General features: G+C 41.7%; 1 protein-coding gene across 1 annotated transcript in view; it reads right to left on the bottom strand.

Annotated features, from left to right (window-relative positions):
- The window catches only part of cacna2d3a (calcium channel, voltage-dependent, alpha 2/delta subunit 3a), a 1,018,794-nt gene that overhangs the window by 298,217 nt on the left and 693,424 nt on the right, over window positions 1–27,153 (bottom strand). The gene's annotated exons all lie outside the window — the stretch shown is intronic.

Raw genomic sequence — 27,153 nt, 5'->3', positions numbered from 1 at the left:
ATTTACAAGTGATTTGAAACTTGTAGGAAACTTGAGACAGGAAATCACCAGGTTCAATTTTATGCCACTGTGCCACCTGATCAGGGTCAGGTGATGAATATAATTTGCCTGCAGCTCCCTGTTGAATCTCAACGTCTCACTGTGTGCTCAGCAGATATCCAAAGAGGGAAGTGTCCCCACAGTGTTCTTCTATGCTGTTATGTCCAATTCCTCAATGATTGCTGTTAAAGACTTTGTACAGATCATGTCATATAAAAAATGTAGGTTCACCATCACTCTTTCCACAAGTACCACACTATATCACATGAAGAATTCTTTGTGGATAATGTTTAATTGCAGTGCTAATTAGTCTATAAATATTCACTTATGAAGATATGTGTTTACAATAGCAGTAGCTACATGCAATCAGAATATGTGCTCTTCTTGCTTTTTTTTCATGTAACATTGTGTTAACTGTGCTAATTGAAAATGTTGAGAGTCAAACTTACAATCTTAAAACAGGGTAAGCTGTCTCCAATTGTCATTACAAATGAGAATAGAATTATGTTTTCTTTGCTCTGCAGTTCTGAATACAAATACATTTTTGTAATGCACAGACTATTATATTTTGTGGGAGGTTTGATGAACTAGCCTGTCTTTTCCTGCCCATCAATTTTGTATGTTCCCATATCCTAAGTGCTTTACACTGCTGTGCCACAATGTTCCAATCTGGGAGCAGGGAGAGGAGACAGAATCAGTGGGCAGAATCTTCTGGCTGGTGTGCGGGTGATGGAGTCCACAAACTTAAAATGTTGCGCGCTAACATTGTGCGAGCGTCCCGACGTCAGCGGGTGGCATCGCGATATTTCGGTCGGTGGACGTGCGCCCACCATTAATTAAAGGCCTTGTTAAGGCCATTAACTCTCCAATCGACCAGGATTTTGAGGAGCCCGTGCGAACATCAGCTTGGCGCACTGGCCCAACGGGCAGGCGGGTAAGTGATTTTTTAAAAACCCTCATCCAGTAGCGGGATGAGGTTTGATATCGGGTTTAAAATTTTTAATAAAGTGTTTGTGTTCTTCACTAAAACGTCCCATCTCCTGTGACATTTTCATGTGAGGGGGACACATTAATGATTTTTAAATTTTTCTATTTTTAGAGTCTTACAGAGTTTCAGTGATCTTCCTGAAGCGCCATTTAGCCTCAGGGAGATGTGCGCACTCTGGCAGCTGGGGAATCCCTCCCCCCACCTGCACAGGAAGTGCATAGCCTTAATTGGCCCGTCCACTTAAAATGGCGGCGTGGCCCGTTTCGGCGGCGGCGATTGGCTGGCTGCCCGCCCAGCATCGAGTCGGTCGGGCCTGCCCGCCCATCAAGGGCAAAATTCTGCCCAGTATTTCTAGCCTTTCCCATGGAACACACAAATGGTCCTGCGGACTGACATATACCTATTAGACCATCAGAAACCATCACCAAGCTAAGACATGTAAGTGGAAAGTAAATGTTTTAATATAAAATTGGTATAAAAATTGCACTTACATTTACATTTAAATGTTTTCTAAACACAGGGGAAAAAATTCTAAACTCCTATGAGGTATTGGGCTGTTAAAGGAACAACAACCAGATAATAGAACTGCCATTTATTCACAACATTTTAGTCATTTTAAGTTGCATATTGCCCTGCCACAAACTTCACATTATCATGATGTTACAGAAATATACAACGCAATACAGAATATAACATTGTACATATTTGGTGGGCTTATTGCTCCTTGGTTTTTGAAAACTATATACTTTAAAAAATATACTGCTGATTCTGCTCTGCCTTTGCTCATAATTAGCTGGATGGCAGGTTGTTTAGCTAATGGACTGGAATGCAATTTTACTGAAACTTGACTCATGGGTGCTGACAACTTGCCCTTTATTGAAACCACCACCAGGCTATATTTTCCACTGCCTGCTCACCAAAATTACTGAGCAGAAGTGTAGCTCTTATCACCAAGGTTCTTGCTGTTCTTATAGCACCAAAACAATATTCCCTGATATTGTGATCATTGTGTATTATCCTATCTTATCCTCTTTGGCCTCTCTGCAGCCTTCAACATGATTGGTCACACCATCTTTATTTCTACACAACACTATGGCAGCACTTTCCCCCCATCGGGGGGGTTGTGTGGGAGCAGGCACGAGTGGGTGGGTTCCCAATCGGCATCCCGGTTGGGGGCGCGCCGCCATTTTACGTGGGTGGGCCAATTAAGGTCCACCCAGCGTGATGTGTGCCAGGAAGCCCTATGTGCTCCCTGTGTGGGCAGGGATTCCCTGAGCCAGGAGTGCGCTGTTTTGCACATGCGCACAAATGTGTGCACAGATCTCCCTGAGGCGAAGTGCTGCCTCAGGGAGATCAGCGTTACTTTTAAAAAGATAATAAACGATGAGAAATACTTTATTGACATGTCCCCTCATGTGACACTGTCACACGAGTTGAGACATGCCAATTACTTTTATTAAAAATGTAACACAAATTTTAAATCCCTCATCCTGCCCGTGGATGAAGTTTCATGTTTTTTCTGAAGGCCGCCTGGGCTCTTTGCCTGCCCGCCAACCTTAAGGTTGGACAGGCAGCAACTTTAACTGTTTTAATTACTTTTCAATAGGCCTTAATAGGCCTTTGACAGTTTGGCAGGCGCGCAGCCGACTCGGTTGCGTGCCCGCCAAACTGAAAATCTAAATGACGCGCGGTGACATTGGGACACCGCTGGGTCGGTGAGCGGGCCCTGCCCCCGCTTGCCGAAGGGAGAATTCTGCCCTATGTAATCATTCTCTTTTACTGTATCGCCTCCTTTTCCAGCATTGTAACTGATTGTAAGCTGAATATGTCTCATATCTCCTCCCGTCTCTGAACCATCAAACTGGGAGCCCCCAAGGATCCATTTTAATTAACCTTCTCTTCATCTGCATGGTGCCACTTGACAACATAATTCGTAGCATAGTTTCCACATGTAAGTGCATGACTGCCAGTTCTACCTCTCCGTCACGTCTCTCAAACTCTCCTCTATCTCTGTGCTGTCTGCTCATCAGGCAGCCGGAATTGGAAGAGCTGTAATTTCGTTAAGTTAAACCTTATATTATAATCCTTTGCAAATCACTGGTTAAGAAGACCTGCATTTTGCAACACATTGCAATTACTTGCATGCTGAAATGATCACATTTCTGCAATCCTCTTATTATTATTTTATGCTTAATTTCTATTTTAATGATTGTCTATAACTATGTTGTGAATTATGATTAGTTATTTTATTTGTATTGTGATCACAATTCAGCACCTGACACCATCATGATTTTTCAATAAGCCAATTATCTATCTGTCTGTCTGTCTGTCTATCCATCTGGAGAAGCTTGGAGAGGCTTCTATCTGGAAAGATTGGGGAATTATTCTCCTTAAAGAAGGGAAAGTTAAGTGCAGATTTGATAAAAGTGTTCAAAATGATCAAAGGTTTTGACAGAGTAAACGGGGGAGCACTGTTTCCACTGGCAGGTGGTAACCAGAGGACACAGCTTTAACATAATTGGCCAAAAGTTGGAAGAAATTAGAACATTCTTTCATGCAGTAAGTTGTTACAATCTGGAATCCATTACCTGAAAACATAATCGATGCAGATTCAATGATAACTTTCAAAAGATAATTAGAAATATACTCAAAAAGAGGATATTTGTAAGGCTACAGGAAAGAGCAGAGGAGTAGGACTGAAGAGAATGCTTTTTCAAAGAGTCCGCACAGGCATGATGAGCCAAATGGCCACCTTCTGTCATTCTATGTTTTTTCGAGAAAACTGAACCCATTATCTTCGATCTTGCCGCCAACTCCGTACCCATTCCAATGACTCCAACCTCCTCCCTGGCTACTGTCTTGGTTTGAACCTGACTGTTCACAGCCTCGATGTTCAACTCTTTGCTGAGCTTCTGGTTTTGTTTCACCTCTGTAAGATTGCCTGCTTTCAACCCTACTTCAGCCTGTCTGCTGCTGAGACACCCTTACACACCTTAATCTTCAGACTTCACTATTCCATTGATCTCCTGCTTGGCCATAAACTTTATCCTATCTAAAATTCTACTGACAATGTATTTGTCCCACACCAAGTCCTGATGGCCTTTGACCCTTCTCCTCACTGATGTACAGTGACTTCCAGACCCCCAATGCCTGAAACTTAACAATCTCATCTTCATGTTTAAATATGATCGTGGCCTCACTCCTTCCTACCTGAACCTCCTCTAGACTAATAATCCAAGCCCTCCCTGAACATTCTGCTCCTTTGACTTTGGCTTTGTGCATCCCCCCTCCCTGCCTGACCACTCTAGCATTGAGAGTGCCTTCAAGCACCTTGTCTTCATGCTCTGCGGTTTCTTCCCCAAACCTCTCTCCCCATGTGCCTACCTCTTTTCCTTTGAGCCCCTCCATAAAATCCATCTATTTGACCAAGCTTTCTGCCTAATTTCTCCTTCTTTGGCAATCACAGACGCCACGGAGGAGAACAGTGATTGGGTGAGAAAGAGGGAAGAGAGGTTTTTAAACAGAAGCCACAAGCTATATTGAATAAATTGGTGAACTAAGAGAAAAGCGGCCATGAACCACACTGACAGAAGAGGTATTGGCAGTGGTAAAACAGAGGGAAAACAGTAGTTAATCAAGTTCCTCTTTAAAAACCATTTGATGTGATATCACTAAGTTGCACTGCAATAAAGCAAGCAACAGCACAGTTACATTATTGAATTTGGAGTTTTACTGATTGCTGGGGATTTTTCTAGTGCAGGTATTGAGGAAGTAGAAGTTGGATGATAGTTGTGGCTGGGTGGATCAATGTTGGGAATCCTCACATGATAAGTATGAATCATGTGAATTAAGTTAACCCAGAATACACTTGTGTGAATTGTGGTAGATTATGATTATTTGTGACATCGAGTGTTACAGGGCATTTGTGGTGGCACTCAATTTATGCAATCTTATAGCTAGACATAATAGAAACTCCTTTAAGCCTATAGTAGGTTAAATCTGAGCATTCACAACTGAATCTGAAATAAGTCAAATGAGTGATTCTAAACATGGAATATGCACCATTTCTGCCTTGTCAATATTCAGCACAGGGCAAAATTTTTACCTTGGTGAGCAGGCGCACGCCTGACCTGCTCGATCGTAAAATGATGTGCGTTGATGTCAGGCGAGCATCTCAATGCCAACGCACAGTCGTGCGATATTTCGGTCAGCAGTGCACCCGCTGACAATTAAAAGGCCTATTAAGGCCATTAAAAAGGTACTTCAAAGAAATTTTTCGCTGCCCGTCTAACCTTACGGTTGGCGGGCAGGCGAAAAGGCCAAGCGGCCTTTGCACTTTTTAGGAAACCTCATCCACAGGCGGGATGAGGTTTCCAACAAAAAATAAAAAGAAAATAAAAAAAAAAATTTACATTTCATTTATAACATGTCTTTGCTCATGTATCAGAGTCACATGAAGGGACATGTTTTAGTACATTTTTGAAATCCTTATCTTATATTTGGAAAAATGTTCAATTCCCTGAGGCAGCTTTGTGCCTCAGGGAGATTTGCAAGCACGCACTCGTGCACATGCATGAAGTTCACGCTGGCACTCCCCACCCCCAGCCCACACAGGCTGTGCTGACCAGTGTGAAATCGCAGTCCGGCCCCGATCGCAGGTGGCGGTAGGCTTCCCGACCACTCCCACCAAGCCCGCCCAACAACGGCTAAATTCTGCCCATAGTTTTTATTAGGTAGAACCATTATTAATCTAAAGTAAACACATAGATCACAAAAAGCCACAAGGTGGCAGTCTACCCTCATTCACAACAAAGACTAATTGAATCTGTTCGTACAAACGTTAAAATTATAGTTTTCTTAGTTAATTATAAGAAATAGTTATATTTCAGTATTTTCTTTTTCTTTTTTGTAACTCTTAGGATAGATATTTGTCTTCATACGTTAAGCAAAATATTGCAGAATTCTGGAAATCTGAAATAAAGGCAGAAAACGCTGGAGATACTCAGCAGGTCTGGCAGCATCTGTGGTCTCCACAGCAGAAATGTAGGCTAATGGTGTTAAGGCTGATGGCAGAGATATGACACCAACATTCCCAAACAGCTCAGGTGATGAGAAAAATCTCAACATTATTTGATGGAATATCAGATTTTTCTGCAAGGTGGAACATTCTGCTTAATGATCTGGTTGATGCAAATTACATTCATTACAGTTTAGCTGGAACATGTGAAAACTAACTACTAATTGGAATGAAATCCACATCAAAGTACATTCCTCTTTATTATTACGTTACTGATATTAAAACATCTTTTTGCAAGATTATTTTTTCAGTTTAGAGATGCTGTTCTTTGTCTTCTTCTTTCTGGATGAACTGTGTGCTGGATCATCTTCTGTCCACTGCTTGGTAATGAGTGCCCACCCTTGGATCCATGTCTCTTTGAAGCCATGATCCTAATGTTGGGACTGGATTGATGGACTAGTTGGCTGTTTCCTGTCCATCGTTTTGTATTTCTCATTTGTGCACAGACCCAACTGCATCAATGATCTAATTTTCTGATTTATTTTAAGTTAATTCATGGAATCCTTACAGACCAGAAGGAGCCCTTTCGGCCCATTGAGTCTGCACTGGCTCTCTAAAAGAACATTCTATCCAGTCCCACTCCTCTGCCTTATCCCCATAACCTTGCACATTCTCTCTTTTCAGATAGCAATCCAATCCCCTGTTGAATACCTTGATTGAATCTGCCTCCACCATCCTCTCAGGGAGTTAATTCCAGATTCCAACCACTCTCCAGGTGGAAAAATATTTCCTCACATCTGTGCCCTTTTGTTCTTGATGTTCTCTTGAGTGGGAACAGTTTCTCATGTTTACCCTGTTCATACTCCTTTGGATCTTGAACACCTCTAACAGGTCTCCTCTCAGCCTTCTTTTCTCCAAGGCAAACGGTCCCAACCTCTCCAATCTATCCTCATAGTTACAGTTCTTTAATCCTGGAATCATTCTTGTGAATCTCTTCTGTACTCTCTCTAATTTCTTCACATCCTTCCTCAGGTATGGCACCCAGAACTGGACGCAGTACAGTGGCAGTACAATTGGATGAGGCGTAACCAGTGTCTTATACAAGTTCAACATGACCTCCTTCCTCTTGTACTCAATGTCCCTATTAATAAAGCCCAAGATACTATATCCTTTATTAACTGCTCTCTCAGCATGCCCTGCCATCTTCAATGTGCATATAACCGAGATCCCTCTGTTCCTGCACCTCCTTTAGAGTTTCTCGCTTTATTTTATACTGTCTCTCCATATTCTTCCTGCCAGAACAAATCACCTCACACTTCTCTACATTGAACTTCATCTTCTGCTTGTCTGCCCAATTCATCAATATATCTATGTCCTTTTGAAGTTCAAGACTTTCCTCATCACTGTTGACAATATTTCCAATCTTGGTGTCATTTATAAATTTTGAAATCATGCCCATAGTCTAGGTTATCAATATGTATCAGGAAGACCAAGGGTCCCAACACTGGCCCCTGGGGAACTCCACGACAAACCTTCCTCCAATCTGAACAATACCAATTTATCACTACTCTCTGGTTCCTGTCACTCAACCGATTTCTTATCCAAGTGCCAACTTTCCTTTTCATTTCATGAGCTAGAATTTTGCTCACAAGCCTGTTGTGTGGCACTGTATCAAAAGCCTTTTGAAGATCTATATATCACATCAACATCATTGCACTTGTTAACCTTCTCTGTTACCTCCTCAAAACCTCCAACAAGTTAGTTAAACATGATCTTCCCTTAATGAATCCATGCTGGCTTTCCTTAATTATCATGCACTTGTCTAAGTGATTATTGATTTTGGCCCGAACCAGAAGTTTCCCTACCGCTGAAATCAAACTGACTGTTCTGTAGTTGCCAACATTATCCTTGCACCCCATTTTGAACAAGGGTGCAACATTCACAATTCTCCAGTCCTCTGCCACCACACCTGTGACTAAGGAAGACTGGAAGATTGTCACTAGTGCCTCTGCAATTTCCACTCTCACTTCCCTCAGTACCTTTAGATGCATCTCATCCGGTCTTGGTACATAATCTATTTTAAGTAAAGATAGCCTTTCTAACACCTCCTCTTTCTCAACTGTAAGTTATTCGAGTGTACTGGTTAACTCTTCTCTCACCTCAGCCTGGGTGGCATCTTCTTCTTTTGTAAAAACAGGTGCAAAGTGCTTGTTTAATACCACAACTATTTCTCCAGCCTCCACGAGAACTTTTTTTATCCCTAATGGGCCCTACTCTTTCTTTTACCACCCTTTTATTATTTATATGCTTATAGAAGACCTTGAGATTCCCTTTTTAATGTTAGTTGCAGTCGTATCTCTGTTGGTTACCCATTTCCTCAGCCCATGTTACCAGCACAGCCTTTGCTGTTGTATTTCATAATATGATTGTGCCAAAACAAAACGTTTAACAAATATTAAACATTTAATTTAAGACACATACAAAAATGAAATAAAGTGTATATGCCCTTCAACAATGCAAATACCAATGGCAATAAGAAGTTAGGAACAGTAAGAGCAGAATTGTCCCTGATTCGCACTAAGTGCTCTCGTGGGTGTGAAAAAAGATGTTTCACTGCCAGCCGCAATGACGGGTTTTCATGCCAAATTGTCCCCTTCCTGGTGCATACTGTCTCGTTAATAATTCATGGGAAACATGCTGGATCGCTGGCGGGTGGGCTTGGATTTGCCTGTCACGCCATGACCTCCACGCTTCCTTGCTTCGGGCACCATATTTAAAGCGCACCAGAGTGTAGCCTACTTCATGTCTACCAGGGCAGCTCCAGGCCACAGATGGCCCCGAAAATCAGTGAAATGGCAACCCCCAAATTTAGTGTGCCTCTCTGGGGCGCCTGCTGGACGTAGTGGAAGGCGGCCGCGATGTCGTCTGCCCCTGCTCTGGCTGCAGGAGGTTCACCAGAGTCACCAATCCTGCCTGGGAGGCGATGGCAGTGGTGGTTAACGCCACTGGAGCACAGAGGAGGTCAGCCATTCAGCACAGAAAGAGGATGAATGCTCTCATTAATTCCGCCAGGGTAAGGCAACCACCTCATCACTCTCAACTCACACTCACAAACACATCACACATCCACAGGGATCTCACACCTCAAAGGACAACATGACTAACTCTCACACACACACCCTCACATCTCCATCAGGCTCATATCCTCTGGAGCTCGTGTCCTCATCTCGCCCATGGCTCTGCTCACCACACAAACATTCCACGCAGTGCCATGTATCCTGATCAAACTCTGTACAGCTGTTTTCATGCAGGAGAAGCTAGCTCACATCAGCAGGGAGAAGTCCCAGACCAGAGGTGGAGTGGTCCACATTAGGTCCCTCATTGTCTTTGAGGAGCGTGCCATCACGCTGACTGGTGAGGGCATGGACCATGCCTCCAGTGACGGTGAGGTCAGCAGCAAACACCCATGTGAGAATCCTGCACCACATCATCCCTCTCTCAATGCAACTGTGAGTGCCCTCTCTCCTGTTTTTGACTCTGCTGACATGCACTAATTATCTCTACTTTGGTTCACAAGGAACTCTGCCAAATGACAGATATCTTCAGCCAGCCAGTCCCTCAGCTCCATCTAGATCCTCACCACCAGCGAAGGTGACACTTCCTCCACTGAACAGCTGGAAACAAGCAGCATTGAAGACCCATCACAGTGCTTACCCACACCCTCCACCATTGCACAGACACACACCTCAGTGGGACCTAGATCTAGATCAGGCTTGGGTTCACAATCTGGTGATCACCGCACTAATACATGTCTGCAGCAGGAGGAGGCAGGTTCAGCCAAGCTCCCTGACACTTGGAGGAAGGCTGGGGAAGAGGCAACTGTGAGATCCAAGTCAAGTGACAAGCCTCTGGTTTCGGCTTTCCAGCTCATCGTGGACAGTCAGCAGAAGGTGGGGGAGCATCACACAGAGCTGTTGGAAGCCCTCATCAGAGTGGCACGCAGGTTGGAGGAGTGTGGCTGTCTGCTCTCTGATGAAGTGATGCCCACATGAACGCGTATAGAGGTCTTCATGGGGAGGTTGGTGGATGCCATAGAGACCCTAGTCCAGCAGAATGTGGAGATGTGCGCAGACGTGCACTCTATTGCATAGCCATGGGTGAGTTCCTGCTGTGGCAATATGAGAGGAAAATGGGGCACCTTGACATCCCTCCGGGTGCTCCCCCCCCCTCAGAGAGTCAGGCTAGGGCCCTCAAGCACCCGAAGGCAGAAGAAGCAGCTGCTGGACACCATGGGTCATCTATTCAGGCATCTCAGAAGCTGTCCGCTTCCACTAAGTCCCCGTTGCCTGTGACCCCCCACTCAACCTCATCCTCTGTCACTGCAGAGGGAACAGCTGACCCACAGGAGAACAGCCAAAGCAAGCCGGAGCCTTCATGGACTCGGAAGTTCTGATCACAAGTGGTTTCACTGGTGAACGCGATTTGTCACTTTATCACCTGAAAATATGTTCACTTTCACTGAATAATGTGGAATGTTGCCTTTCAGTTTCATTGACAGGCTTCACGAGTCCTCCCCTGCATCCCCCCACTCGCAGTTCAGCTGCACGCAGGCGGACCATGAATGATTCTGGAGGGAGAAGCGTGTGTGTGGTAGGGTCATTTGGTGTCTCCTGCAAGCACTCTCCCACACACGTGGAGCCTCCATCCATCACACTCATCTCACTGTCCCGAGCATTTTCAATGCTGCCTGCTGAGGGTCTCTTTCAGTTGTCCATCTGAGCTGACCTGCATCTTCAAATGGTGCGAGCCCATGGTCAAGACCGTGATGTTCCGATGCATCAATGGAGACCTCCCACCTTCTGAATGCTGCTCCGTGGTGGAGCCATGTGTATGAAGGTCCACACAGCATGCGATGCATGTATTTCTTCAGGGTCTGGTAGCTGTACGGTTCCAGCATCATCTTCTCCTCGGATGTCCATGAGCTGAGCAAGGCCCTAAAGGTCAGCCCTGACTTCTGCACATCACACTTGTCTAGACTTGTTCTGGGTGGCATGTTTTCCCGCCAGTGTGACGGTATATCGGGCATGAGGGGACAATTCTGGCCAGGCCTTCCTTTGCATCCCATTAGCGGGATGCAAGTCATGTTCACATCGGCTTCCAGTGGGATTTGCAGCCTACAATGGCAGACATCATCGGTGATCCCACTGTGATTTTGTGTCGGCGTGGAACTGATTTCTGCTCCTCATTCTGAATTCTTTGCCCCCCATCCCCCCTCCAAACCCACCATGACGCCCGCCGCCAATGGGACCGGATGATTCCACCCTAAGTCTGTGATATCGGAAAAGCCAACCAGATTTACACAGGTTAATACATCCCCTAAATAGTGGCTGAAACTAACTGAATGTGATCTTATTTTTCACAGCCTTTATTTTGTGACCTGAACATCCATTATTAAGAGTCTTATCTAGCACAAAGGTTCCTGAGGAAGCTATGTTACAGAATAAAGTTAGGGAAAATCTATTTTAGAGTAAAGTGACTGGCTTGTAAAGTAGAATACTTGTTTTCATAGAATGAGTGTTTTTCTTAAACATTTAGAAGATGAAAAATATGATGCCTTTGGGAGAAACAGCGGTCTTATAAAATCATAAGTTAAATATTTCAGGGAAATTCTTCAGTAGTCTGCCTGAACTGACACAGAACAATGTTAATCATGATGGATAAGGTTTATCACAAGGGCTCGGTATGTGGCCAAGGACATAACATAGAAACAGATATTTGTGTAGGCGAAGCCGGGCCTGATAAGAGGATGGGAAGGAACTTCATGCTCTGTGTATCTAAACAAACTGTCTGGAGAAGGTGACAACATGTCTGTACAAAAGGTAAGCAAAAGAATGATCTCATTGAACTGAAGCGAGGGTTATGAGAGGTCTGACTTATGTATGTATTCCATTGTATTTGGACAAAGTCAAAGAAATGAGTAAATGTAACTAAACAAGTGATTGGTGTGAGGTACCCCACCAGTCCCTAAAATAAAGTATGTGGTGTCAGGGCAGATAGAGGAGAGGTCCCCAAGGTGGATCCATGCTATCTTTGGTTTAATGCCTTAGCCAGCTTGGGAAGTGACAGAAGAAGAGAACATTACCGTAGAGGGCAAAGCTCAAACTGTTCTGCCTTGCCATTAGTTTGTCCAATCTGGAGCTGGTAAAATGGTCTCATCTGTTATGAGTCTTATGTTTGCTCTGTCTATCCTGATTATGTGTGGTATTTAAACTGTTGCTCCTCAATAAACCACTTGTAACTCCTTGACCCTTTCGGGTAATCTGTGACCCTTGATAACATCTTTCACCTTATGCATGTTTCTCTGAAATGATGCTGTATTCTTAATAGCAGTGCTCTTCTGGGTAAGCATAATAAATCTAGCTTTTCTTTACCATATTGGTAATAATGTAAATACTAGTAAAATATACAGAGAATGGCATGTTTTTATTGCATAATTATGCAATACACAGGCTAATTTCTTTTTAGAGCTGGGAGTGCATAATCCAAATTTCTTGCTGGTTCATAAGGTGTAGTTTATCTGTGGACTTGCAAAATACTGTACAGTGCATCCTGCTAGTCTTTTTAAATAGTGTGCTTAAACATTTATTCCCACCTTAATTTGCGGTTCGTGATACACTTTTTTCTATTCATCAAATTAAGCTTCCTTCTGGAAGCTTGAAATTCTATTTTATCAATTGCTTAGCAGAGCATTGTATTGACATTATAAGAGAAAAGTATTCTGTCTTCTATAAATCAGATTAAAGCATTGACAAAGACTGAACAGGAGCTGGGAATGAGATCATCTGGGACAAGTGCTTTTATAATCTGATATTTATTAAGGTATTTTTGACCTTCAACTTTTGACTGTCAACTAAGCTAATAGGATTTCATAGAGCTGTTTGTCAGAGAGGCCAGATGTGATGAGTTTTGTTATTACCAGATGAAGTTGGATTCAATCAAACATGTGTCGGAGGTTGACAGATGTTGACAGATGATTGGTGTTAAAGGAATTTTCTGGACCTGACAATATACAGATATCTTTACAGCTGCAACTTCTAAGCACTGTTGTGTTTGGGTTTTTTTTTGGTGAAGCATTCAATTAGCTATGCAGTATTTCTTCATCAATCTCTGATAATATCATGAACCTGTAGCTGATTTTGCTGTAGGCATTAGTATACTTCAGCCTTGAAATTGTCAGTGCCACAATCACCTGCTGGAAGGGTGATGAGGTAGCTTTTCAGCCCAGCCAATGGCTCTGACACTGACGCTGTAAGAAGTCACAGCATCAGCTCATTGTAATGTTCTTGGTTAGAACAAAGTTGTAAGCTCTGCTAGGAACTGCTGTGTTCTGCAAAGGTGTCCAGGAGAGCAAGGAAGCATTTCTGAAGATGTACTTGCAAACTGAGCTTCTTTCAAAGCAGAACCTGCAAGGAAGTGAAGACATATCTTCAACAAGAATAAATGAGACAGTAGCACTTCTGAAAGTGATGTAAGTACTCTTGCAACTAAAATTAGAACAAAGGGAACAAAACAATCAAAGTGAGCGATGATACAGTAACCACAACCATGTAGAAGAAAGTGGCACTGACAATGAACGGCAACTCCCTAATGCCAAAGATATCCTGTTACCAAGCACAGAACATCAGTTAATGACCTTACAAGATCAGCAAAGGCATGTATTCTGGCAGCAGCTAGTCATTCACTTGTATTTTAAACTTTGCAGACAATAGATCAATATGTACTGGAAAAAAGCAGTTACAAACTTAAGTGTTTAAACTTCCTGGGCAATTACAATGCATGTGCGCATGGCAGGACTTCCTCAGGGTCCTAAAGCACAACAGCGACGGACATCTCAACATACACCACTGTTGGCATCAGAAGATCTGGCTCATTATGTAAGATTAATAAGGGATTTGATACGAATCCTCCAACAGTTTTCAAATAAACAAATTTGAGACAAAAAGTAACACAAATTCTGTTCTCATGTAGGAAAAATCTGCACGTAATTTTGCAGGAACAGCAAGCCACTGTAGAAGAAACAGCCAACATTTGTCCATGAACCCATCAGAAAGGGCAGGGAGCAACTGAGTACTGGAATCTTGCCTATCTGAGGCAGCAGGGGAAGGGTTCAGGAGATGTTCCATACCTATAGTTGTGCTAATGTTCAAACATTATAAAAATTTTCAGGTTTCTGATAATCATCCTCTGAGTAGATCTCTACATGAGCAGAACAGTAAGACAGTAGCAGGAACAATTCCAGTTTTCAGTCTTTTTTTCCTACAAGAGTTGGAAACACAGAAGCAAATGCAAGGAGAAGATAGTCGTCGTTGTTGGATTGCAATCACCCCAGCCCAAGGATATTACTGCAGAAGTTCTTGGGGGCAGTGTCCTAGGCCCAATTACCTTTTGCTTTTTGATCAATGATCTTCCCCCATCATATGATTTGAAGTGGGGCCATTTTCTGCTGATTATACAACATTGGTTTTTACTGAGAGTATTTTAGATTGCATTGTTTAATGTTTAATATAATTTTGATGCAGACTATTGTAGCCATACTGGGTGCTTTATAATTCCTGTTACTTTATATGGGTTGGCTTTTAGCTCCTAGTGTCTTGAAAATCTAATTTGCTAATGATTGGAGTAGCACTGGGGCAAACAACTTAACCTCAAAAAAAAAAAAAATTTTAATAAGTTGTCATGGGTTGTTGAATTTTCTAGCTCCATGACTCATTGATTGTTTAAAATGCAATAAAATGCAATTTTAACATCTCAGTCTTACAGGGATTCTTTTGATAATAAACAAAGTGTATTTTCACTTCAAATGAATTCAGCAGCCTTTTCAACTTGGAAAATGGTTAAATGAAGCGAAAGTACCTCTCTAGCCCTCAGTAAAACATTATGTAATTTTTAGAGTCTCAATAAGTTATGGACCTCGAAAATGATAATCTCAGTAGCTGAATAAATTACACAAAACAGAATGTAAAGCCAAGCCTAAACACAACCTATCTTTACATTGCAACCATTATCTTTATATAAGCAATTTATGTTACAAGATGAAGGCTCCAAGGATCACTAATGTTATTTCAAAAGCAGGAAAGTCTGGATGCTGGAAATCTGAAATAAAAACAGAAAATGTTGGAAATACTCAGGAGGTCTGGCAGCACCTGTGGAGAAAGAAACAGAGTTAATATTTCAGGTCAATGACCTTTCATCAGCATTCTGATAAAAGTCATCGACTTGAAACGTTAACTCTGTTTGTCTCTCTCCACAGATGCTGCCAGATCTGTTGAGTTTTTCTGGAATTTTCTGATTTTATTATTAATGTTAATGATGGGATTATTTCCCAAACTTCCTCTGAATAGCTTAATCCACTGACAAACTCTTTATTCACATTTCTGACTCCATCTCTTCTCTGGTTACGATCCCTGTTTGAAACAGACAATTCGCAATCAGTAAAGCTTAAATATATTCCAACCCCATATCCTTTCCATCACAAAGAATCACTACTTCCACCTCTGTAACATCGGCTGCTGCCTCTGCCCATCTGCTGCTGATAACACACGCATGCTTTTATTACATCAGACTCAACTATTCCAATGAAATCCTAGTTTCTCCCATCCTCCACCCTCTGTAAGCTTCATCTAATCTAAAACTCCACTGCCTATATCCCAATCTACACCAGCCTGTTCACACATCATCCCTGTGCTCACAAATCTAAATTGGCTCTCAATCCCCCAAAGTACCAAATTTGTAATTCTTATTCTCATCCTTATCCTTCATCCTCCTGATGTCTGTAGCCACCTCCTGCCCTACAAACTTTAGTGAAAACTGCTGCTCTGGTCTCATGCATCCTATACTCCCCATGTCTTACTGTTCACAGCCATACCATCAGCCAGCTGGATCTTACAATCCAGAATTCCATCTCTAAACCATTTTTGCCTTTCCATCTTCCTCCTCTCCTTTATCCATCCTTTAGACAAATATCTTTTACTTTGGCCTGATGTCCATTTTTGTCTGATTATGTTTCTGTGAAGTACCTTGGTGTGTTTCTCCTAGTTAAAGATGCCATATAAATGTAAATTGTTCTTGTGTTCTATCCATTCATCTTGGCACCTTTGCCTCCTTCCCCACATGCATCAATCTTACTTCAGGTATGTCCTTCTTTCATTCTCTGCACTCCATTATTTTTCATGGCTTTCTTCCCTTTCACTGCTGTCCATTTGGTTTTCCTTTGTTAAGGTTTCCCTGTGCGATCAAAGTAACTGGTATTGACACATTGAGCTTCTGACAGCACTGAAAGTTAATGGAGTACACCACCAACTGTATCAAAATATAATTATTCCATCATCATATAACATTGATCAGCCTGGTCAGCATAAAAATATAGAGCTGACAAAAGATTAACCAGTCCCCAGGATGTAATATAAGTAAAATACACCACTTTATTATACATACTTTGTTACGGAAAATTGTGAAACCAGTATAATTTATTAAACTTGGGTTGTGTAGGCACTCAGGGCTCAAGGATTATTAAAATTATCCTTTTCTCAGTCCTTATCTTCCATAAATGCCCTTCCCAAGCTAGCTATGGCATAAAAATAATCATTTCACACTTGCCCATTTGACATACATTCCTGAATACATTTTATTTTTACTTTTGAACTAAAACAACATATTTCTTAACATTTAGCTGATTATTTGCACTCATATGCCATCGTTAATGAGTCAGCCTTATGGTGAGCAGCTGTTTGTCCCATTATTATTATTGATCTATAAAAATGAATCACCACTGTTTGTCAGTTTGTTTCACAATAATTTATATCGAAATTCCATTATTTTTTTAATTGTTAATCCAAAGCATACTTCTTCATGGATTATGTTATATGCTCCAAAACACCCAGACATCAAAATTAAACTAAACTGGTTTCTCCTCAGTTATTTCTTTATAATAATCCACTGTGCTAGATGTTCAATAGTTGAATATAGCTCAAAAGAAGAATTAATATACATCTATAAGATATATCTATAAGAAATATATACCTATTGTATACTAAATTCCTTACATGGGACATATGTTTTGTTCAAAACTCTCATAGCTACATTAACTCTATGGACAACCTCATTGCACTGACTAGTACCAACGACAGCTTTACGAGGCACCATTTGAACTGATTTTTTTACTTGTAGTTGTTTGGTAGTATAAAGCCTGGGTATTGCTGATAAAAGAGACATCATCATCATTTTCATCTTGCACTCATCAGAACATTTGCAAGAATACCAATATAATTGGGGAAAACAACAATTTATACTTATGTGAAAAGAGTGCTGATTGGTTGGCAAGTGGCATTGCCATGGAGAATGTACCAGTGATGTTGACTGACAGTTAACTGCCAAGCATTGTTCGAAATTTAAACCAGGCAGCTTGACCCTGATTGGTCAAGGCATTGCCTTGAGGAATGAGTCAGCAAATGGCTGTCACTTATCTTGTTTAGATGAGACAGTATGTACGTGGTCTTTCTGTCTTCAAAAAACAGGGTCCTGGGTATTAATATATGTAGCTTCCAGTACACACAAATCACCACACTGCAAACCTGACTGATAATCTTAAATTGGTTGTCAGTGTAATTTTTAGCATTTTGAGGAATATTTAGCAAATGTTGTCCAATTGCCGAATCACATCTAATGTTGGACATTGTGTTTTGTGTTTTGCAAACACGGGCTGGTTGGGTATGTTCTAAACCCTGCCCATTGCGAACAGCGGCTGGGGAAGGCTGTTTGATATGATCTGCCAGTCTTTGTGACATACAGTCGACATACCTAGCCTCACATTGGCAATGCCAGTAACAGTGCACTGACTGTCAACCACTGATAACCATTGACAACCAATTTAAGATTATCAATCTGGTTCACACTATGGCGCATTTGCATGTGCTGGAAGCTACATATATTAATGCACAGGGCCCTGTTCTTTGTAGAGAGAAAGGACATGTACATACATTACACCTGTTTCCTTACCTAAGAAAGAATATACTTGCCACTGAGCGAGTGAAGCGAAGGTTCACCAGACTGATTCCTCGGGCAGAATTTTGATTTCGGCGGGCGGTCGCATGACAAACCCACTCGAGCGTAAAATGACATGTTGACATTGGGCGAGCATCCCAACACCAACGCACAATCGGGCAATATTTCGGTCGGCGGGTGCACATGGGAATCAGCAGCATGCCGGCCGACTATTAACGAGGTGATTGAAACTCATTTTTTGCTGTCTGTTCAACCTTACGGTTGGCTGGCAGGAGAAAAGGCCAAGCTTTTTTGGAAACCTCATCCAATGGTGGGATGAGGTTTCCAACAACAAATAAAAATGAAATAATATTTTTAAAACTTCATTTATAACATGTGCCTACTGTCACATGGGCGGACATGTTTTATAACATTTTTCAAAACTATTATTTTTTAAAAAAATTAAAAAAAAACTCTTCATCACCCTGAGGCGGCTCTGTCCTCAGGGAGATTTTCAAGCGCGCACTCACATGCATGCACAACGTTCGCGCTCGCCCTCCTCCTCCCCCCCAACTCAGGCAGTGCTGAACACTGCCACTCGCATTTCATGCTGGGCAGGCCTTAATTGGCCCACCAGCATGAAGTCGCAGTCCAGCCCCAATTGCGGGTGGCAGTCGGCTTCCCGACCGGTTCCGCCTGCCCTCTGCTGAGCCTGCCCAACAAAGGCAAAATTTTGCCCCTGAGATGGCAGGATTGACGTATGAGGAGAGATTGGGCTGACTAGGCCTGTATTCACTGGAGTTTAGAAGAATGAGAGGGGATCTCATTGAAACGTATACAATTCTGACAGGCTGGACAGACTGGATGCAGGGATGATGTTTCGTCTAGCTGGGGGGTCTAGAACAAGGGGTCACAATCTCAGGATATGGGGGTAGGCCATTTAGGACTGAGATGATGAGAACCATCTTAACTCAAAGGTTAGAGAGCCTGTGCAATTCTGTACCACAGAGCGCTGTGGAGGCCAAGTCACTGAATATATTTAAGAAGGGAATAGATAGATTTCTAGACTCTAAAGGCATCAAGGGTCACGGGAAGAAAGCGGGAGTATGGTGTTGAGATAGAGAATCAGCCATGATCATATTGAATGGCGGAGCAGGCTCAATGGGCCGAATGACCTACTCCGGCTCCAATTTTTCTATGTTTCTATGTCTCAGCTGAACAAAATGTCAAGCTGCCTGGCTTAAATTTCAAACAATGCTTGGCAGATAACTGCCAGTCACCATCACTGGTGCATTCTCTATGACAACACCACTTGCCAACCAATCAGCACTCTCTTCACATACAGTATACATTGTTCTACTTCTGAGCATTCATTTATTTGCTGATCCAAAAACAATCTCCTAAGCCTAATGTTCCATTCTCTTGATAGCTGTTGAATATCTGAGCTGCCACTGCCAACCAGGCTGATTGGAAACTGAAATGTGCAGCGGTTGTAAGTCCATCCTTTCAAATGACAAAGGAAAAAGCTTCCTCTTACAAAATGAGTTCCATGTGGTCATGGAAGCCTGTGAATTACTTTACCCCAATATTATACTTTTTTTGCTCTATACTTATTTGGTTATACGGTTATACAGGCTGTCTCCAACTTTGCTCCAGTCTGGTTTCATCCCATACCAACATTGCTTGTTCAGAGCCTTGAGTACATCTCGCCTTGGTATCACCATCACCTGCATAAAATTGCAGGACATAATGAATCACCCTGATTCCATGTGCCTCTCACCTATCCAGTGACCCTTCTGCATAAATATTTGAGTATTCCTCATCCCCTTGCTGATTTCTTTTTTTTTTGTTTCCTGAAATCTGTTCTGTCCTAGCAGGCCATTTGTATTTACCCTGCACAACCATGAGATTCAAAGACTTTGCACTCTGGGCATCAGCAGATTTCTCCTATAACCTGCGCCACCAAAATGGAAATTCTTCAAGACTTCCTTCCTGTCGTGTAATTATAATGATATAATACCATGGGCTTATCTACTGCACAAGACACAAGTCACTAATCACTCATAAAGGATTGGGTAAACATGTTGCAGATTCATTTATTAACACTACACATGAGAACAGTTATATACAGGTATAAAGCTTGAAGGCATCAGAGCTGTGTGCCTGTGCTCTGCTCAAAGCAAAAGTGAAACTAAAGCTGGATCATGTGGCACATTTTCCTTCTAGTGATGTCATACTGATATCCCTTAAAGGCATATTGCAATATCCCCTTTCTTTTTAAAGATATTTTCCCCTTTCCAACTTAGTATAACTATTTACAATACACGTTCATGTCTACTTACCATTACAAAAGTGCATAGAACTGATGAATCTATAAGTCTCTAAAGCGTAAAGGTAATCTGCTGGTACACCCAAATCTTGGGATGGTAACCTTGTCTGGAGGTTTTTGGGATGGTAACCTTGTCTCAAGGTAATCTGTGGTATTATCATTCTTGGATGTTGTTCCTGGTTGCATTTGGGATCTTGTTCTAAATGCAATAAAACTATAAGGTGGTTGAGGAGTGGGAATGGATCTGATTCGTCCTCAGTTACACCTCACCGTTGCGCCTTCATGTGTAATGACTTCATAGGATTTTGGTTCCACACAAATCCTTGTCACTTTGGCTGGTTGCCACATATCTTCTGTGGGATCCTGGATGCAAACTTGTTGTCCCAAATGTAAACTTGTCAATTCTGTACCTGAACTTTTATCATGCACATTAGTCATCTTCTCTTGTAGTTTTAAAAGTTGCTCTTTGGTTTCTGAGAGAATAGAATGGGTAGGAGTTGGTAAATTGGTACACACTGGTCTGCTAAACATGAGATTTGGTGATGGAATAGTTGCACTTAAAGGTGTCACTCTCAGATGTAACATTGCAATGTCTAGATCTTGCTTAGTCATTTGTGAGTTAGAGATTTCACCATGCAAATCATTCATTCAGCTAGGCCATTAGATCTAGGGCAATGAAGAGAAGATGTAGTGTGATCAATATTCCACTTCCCACACATATTCTGAAATAATAGACTGCTATCCATGATGATCTCTCGAGGCACACCAAATAAATGGAAAATAACACTTACGAGTGTGCACGACAGTTGTGCTTGATGTATTGTGTGATTGTCGAATAATCGGGTACTTGGTAAAGTAGTCGACAATGATGAAGTTATCATTGAAGTGCCATGGACATGAAAGAGGCTGGATGAAATTTTGGACCAAGGATGGGTAGGAATTTCACGTGGAATCAATGGTGCTTTGGGCTGATTTGGCATATGCTCTTGTCATACATCATACTTCTTGATGGCGACTTCAATATTATTGTTAATACCCAGCCACTAGACTTATCTCTTGTCAGTCTTCTCATCCGATCTATGCCCATGTGTGAGTGATAAAGTTGTCGAAGAATATCAGGTTGCAAAGATTCTGGTATGATGACCTGCCTGCCTTTAAAAATGACTCCCAGGAAATGCCTAGCTCTAACCAATAAGGCCAAAATAGTCTCACGTGTTTGTGGACATGCTGAATCGAATCAGGCCATCCTTTGATGATGATTCTCCACAGCTTCTGTAGCATAGAAACTTTCACTGTTTCTTCTTGTAGCCGCTGGCATTTGCTTTGCGCAAAACTTATGAGATCAATTTGGAGAACAACTTCAAGTTCGATGCCAATGAAGTCAAATTGTAGATCTAAGGATATAGCTTCTGCTTTCCCTAGGTTAAGCAATCTGCTAATGGTATCCGATGTGATTACCAAGTTACCTGGCTTATACCTAATCTCACAGTTGCAACCTTGAATCTTTATCAAGAGACGTAGCAATCTTGATGGTGCACTAGTCAATGGTTTTCACCAAATCATCTCCAGTGGCTTGTGGTTGGTCTCTGCCACAAATCCTTTGCAAAATAGATAGATATGAAAACGCATGATGCCAAACACCAAAGCTAATATTTCCCGCTCGATGTTGGAGTAGCTGTATTGCATTACAGACAGAGATTTTGAAGCAAATCCAACCGTTTTGCCTTTTTGTAGTGTTCAGGCTCCATGACCTTTCTGTAAGGCATCGATCTCCAGGAAAGTTGTCTCCCTGGGTCGTAAAATTGCAATGTTGATGCTCCTGATAATGACTGTTTCGAAGCGGTATTGGTGGTCTTTTATGCCACAGGAAAGGCACATCCTTTCTCAACAATTCCCTTCGCAATGAGGATTTTTGCATGACATTGGGAATGTGGGGAGAAACAAAATTAAAGAGACATCTTTGAAGATCATCATTACCTTGAAGAGTTGGCATGGCTTTAATATCCTCTATTTCACTTAGATAGGACATCCAACAGAACTGGACTAAATAGAACCGAAGAAATTGCTCTGCTGCATGTTGATGCTGCATTTCAGACTGTTGAACAGCAATCCTTCATTACATGTCACTGCATCAGTAAATTTAGATTATGGTCATGTTTTTGCTTTGTTCTTCCCACTACAGCTATATCATCTGCGATACTGAATGATGTACACTTTGTTGAGAATGTGGCGTCCCACGTCTCCATGTCTACCAAGTTCCTCCCGGCAACTACCCAGAAACCAGAAGAAGTTCAAGCAGCCCAGAAGGCTGATGCAGAGAGTGCACAGATATGGAAATACAGTGTTACTGCATGGCCTGCGTATGTTCCTAGTATAATGAAGCAGTACTTTGAACAGTGTCACCTTAGTCTTAAGGATAACTGTTAGTCAATGATGACCAAATTGTCATTCCCAAGGTTCTCAGGTTGGATATTATCCAACAGTTACATCAGGAGATCTGGGTATCACCGAGAGCAGGGCTAGGGCCCGCAATTCAGTCTGGTGGCCTGACATCTCCAAAGCTATTGAGGGCATGATTTCCAATTGTGCTACTTGTACAATCCTTAGGCAAGACCACAAGGAACCACTGATGGTATCATCATTCCCATCATGGCTATGGAGAACCTTGGGATGGATCTTTTTGTCTTCAAGGATAGAACCTTTCTTATCATTGTGGATTATTACTCTCGGTGGATTGAGGATTTAAGTTCAACATGGGACCACCTCAGCAGCAGTTATTACCATGCTCAAGGAAATTTTTGCCACACGTGGCATCCCTGATTTAGTTGTCTCTGTCAATGATCCACAGTTTGTCAATGACCATTTCAAACGTTTCACTGAGATATATGAGTTACCGGCTCACCCAGGTACCCACAGGCCAATGGAGAGGCCGAAACAGGGGTCAAATCCTTGTTTAAGAAAAATAACAACATTATTGCCTTACTGAGTTACCAGTCTACTCCACTGGCTACATTAAAACTCTTAATGAGCAAAGCATTATGCACACAGCTCCTAAGTCTCCCACATATCCTTTGACCATGTCTCAAGGCACTGGAGATAGAAAAGGTGTGGGAAAAAGATGAGCACTACTGCATGAACCAAACTGTGACATACAGCCATCGCCACAAAGTACAGGATCTACCAACACTCTGGCCAGGGGAATCTGTTTGGGTCCAAGACCAGAACTAGACCTGGCCAGGTTTTGTTTTAGTGCACTCATTCATGCTCCTACTTTATACAGAATAACCACAGTATCCTCATTCAAAGCAGGTCTTCACTGGTATCCACTAGCAGTTGGCCTTTACAAGACTGGATTGACTACTGAGGTGACCAAGAAGACAACCTGACCAATCTACTAGATGGTTCTCATACCCCTCCGCAGGAAGACGGTGATCTTATACCTCCTTTGAAGGAAACAAGAATACGATCTGGCAGGCTGGTCAAGCCATTGCAGCGTCTTTCCCTATGACTTAGGGATGGTGACTGTGACTTAGTTGGAGGGGAAGGGGGATCTGTAAATATTTAATGAGCAGAATGAAAGACTTGGGAGGAGGTGTAGTTTAAAGGGTTAATAGCTATTATGCCAATACATCATCAGTAATGTCAGATCATGCGTGACCAGAGCTTAGAGAGAGATGGTTCTGGAAGGAGCCTCATGCTTATCTAACATACGAACATAGGAATAGGAGCAAAGGTAGGCCACTCGGCCCCTCGAGCCTGCTCTGCCATTCAATAAGATCATAGCTGATCTAATTTTAATCTCAACTTCACATTCCTGACTATCCTGATAACGTTTCACCTCCTTGCCCTTCAAGAATCTATCTCTTTCTGCTTTAAAGATATTCAAAGACTGTGCCTCAACCACTTTTTGAGGAAAAGCATCCAAAGACTCACAAACCTTAGAGAGAAAAAAAAATCCTCATCTCTGTCTTAAATGGGTGACTGTTTATTTTTAAACAGTGACCCCTAGTTGTAGGTTTTCACACAAGAGGAAGCAGCCTTTCCACATCCACCCTGTCAAATCCCTCAGGATCTTATATGTTTCAATCAAGACACCTATTACTCATCTAAACTCCAGAGGATACAAGCCTAAGCTGTCCAGCCTTTCTTTACAAGACAAGAACCCACCCATTTCAGGTATTAACCTAGTTAACATTATCTAAATTGCTTCCAATGCATTTACATCTTTTCTTAAATAAGGAGACCAATACTGTACACAGTACTCCAGATGTGGTCTCACCAATGCCCTGTATAACTGAAGCATAACCTCTCTACTCTTATATTCAATTCCCCTTGCAACAAACAATAACATTCAATTAGCTTTGTTAATTACTTGCTGCACCTGCATGCTAACCTTTTGCAATTCATGCAATAAGACACCCAGATCCATCTGCATCACAGAGCTCCGCAATCTCTCACCATTTAGCTAATATGTTTCTTTTTTTATTCATTTTTCCAAAATGGACAACCTCACATATTCTCACATTATACTCCATTTGCCAGGTCTTTGCCCACTCACCTAAATTATCTCTATCCTTTTGTAACCTCCTTATGTCCTCTTCACAACTTATTTCCCTTCCTATCTTTGTGTCTATCTTTATCAGCAAATATAGCAACCATACCATCGGTCCCTTCATCCAAATCATTTATATAAATTTTAAAGAGTTGAGGCCTCACCACTGATCCCTGTGGTACACCATTCATCAAATTCTGCCAACCAGAAAATGACCTCTGTTTCCTGTTAGATAGCCAAACTTCTATTCATGCCAATGTTATCCCCTACACCATGAGCTTTTATTTTTCACAATAACCTTTGATGAGGCACCTTATCAAATGCCTTCTGAAAATCTAAGTACATTACATCCATTTGTTCCCCTTTATCCAGTGCATATGTTACTACTTCAAAGAGCTTTAATAAATTGGTTAAACACGATTTCACTTTCACAAAACCATGTTGACTCTGCCTGATTAACTGGAATTTATCCCAGTGTTTTAATAGTATCTTCTAACATTTTCCTTATGACAGATGTTAAGCTAACTGGCCTATAGTTTCCTGTTTTCTGACTCCCTCCCTTTTTGAATAAAGCAGTTACATGAGCTATTTTCCAATTTATTGGAACCTTCCCCGAATCTAGTGAATTTTGGAAAATAAAAACCAATACATCAACTATCTCACTAACCACTTCTTTTAAGGCCCTAGGACGAAATTCATCAGGACTCAAGGACTTGACAGCCCGCCGTTTCAGCAATTTGCAAAGTACCATTTCCCTGGTGATTGTAATTTTCTTGAGTTCCTCCCTCCCTTCCAATTTCTGATTTACAGCTATTTCTGGGGTGTTACTCATATCATCTATAGTGAAGACCAATGTAAAATACCTGCTCAATTCATCTGACATCTCCATATTTTCCATTAACTCACTTTCTATAGGACCAACACTTACTTTATTAACTATTTTCTTTCCTAAATATCCATAGAAACTCTTACTATCTGGCTTTGTATTTCTAGCTAGCTTTTTATTATGGTCTAATTTTTCCCTCCTTATCAATCTTAAAGCCATTCTCTTCTGTTTTTTATATTCTGTCAAATCTTCTGACCTGCTACCCAACTTCGCTGAATTATATGCTTTTCCTTTAAGTTTGATACTATCTTTAATTTTTTTTAGTTAAACATGGATGGTGGGTCCTCCCCTTGGAATTTTTATTTCTTCTTGGAATGTATCTATTCTGTGTGTTCTGAAATATCTCCGTAAATGTCACTGCATCTCTATTGACCTATCCATTAACCTAAATTTCCAGTTCACTTTTGGCATCTGTGCTTTCATGCCCTCGTAATTGCCCTTATTTACGTTTAAAATACTAGTCTTAGGCCAACTCTTCTCTCCCTCAAACTGAATGTAAAATTCAATCATGCCATGATCACTGTTATCTGGGCGCCTTCACTCTGAGGTCATTAATCAATTCTATCTCATTACAAAATACCAGGTCTATCATAGCCAGCACCCTGTTTGGCTCCAGAGAACGCTGATCTAAGAGCTTATCCCAAAAACATTCTATGAATTTGTCATCTATTGTACCTTTGCCCACCTGATTATTCCAGTCTATATGTAGATTAAAATCCTCCATGATTATCACCGTACCTTTTTGACATGCTCCCACTAATTCTTCTTTGGTTCCCCATCCTACCGTGTGATTACTGTTAGGGGGCTTGTACACCACTCCCACAAGTGGCTCCTTGCCTTTATCATTCCTCATCTCTACCCAAACCACTTCTATATTCTAGTTTCTTGAACTTGGGTCATCCCTCTCTGTTGTGCTAATGTTGTCTTCAATTAACAGAAGCACCCTTCCACCTTTTCATAACTTCCTATCATTCCTAAAAGTCACATACCTTTCAATATTCTGGTCCCAATCTATGCCATCCTGCAGCCATATCTCTGTAATGGCTATTAGATCATATTCATTAATCGCAAGAACACTGGTCCCAATAGGGTACAGGTGTGGACCGTCTCAACCGTACAGCCCCCATTTTCCCAGTACTGGTGTCAGTGCCCCACTAACTAGAACCCACTTCTCCCATACCAGTCTTTGAGGCACGTATTCATCTCTGTAGGATTGGAATCCCCTCCAACTGGTCTTTTATTAAACATAAAACCCCAAAAAACTTCACTTCATGGACATAAATACTAAAAAACAAAGAGGCCA

This window comes from Carcharodon carcharias, chromosome 7, assembly GCF_017639515.1.
Source record: "Carcharodon carcharias isolate sCarCar2 chromosome 7, sCarCar2.pri, whole genome shotgun sequence".
In the NCBI taxonomy this organism is placed as follows: Eukaryota; Metazoa; Chordata; class Chondrichthyes; order Lamniformes; family Lamnidae; genus Carcharodon; species Carcharodon carcharias.
The sequence above is the reverse complement of the archived record's forward strand: the minus strand, read 5'-3'. Positions and strand labels throughout refer to the sequence as shown.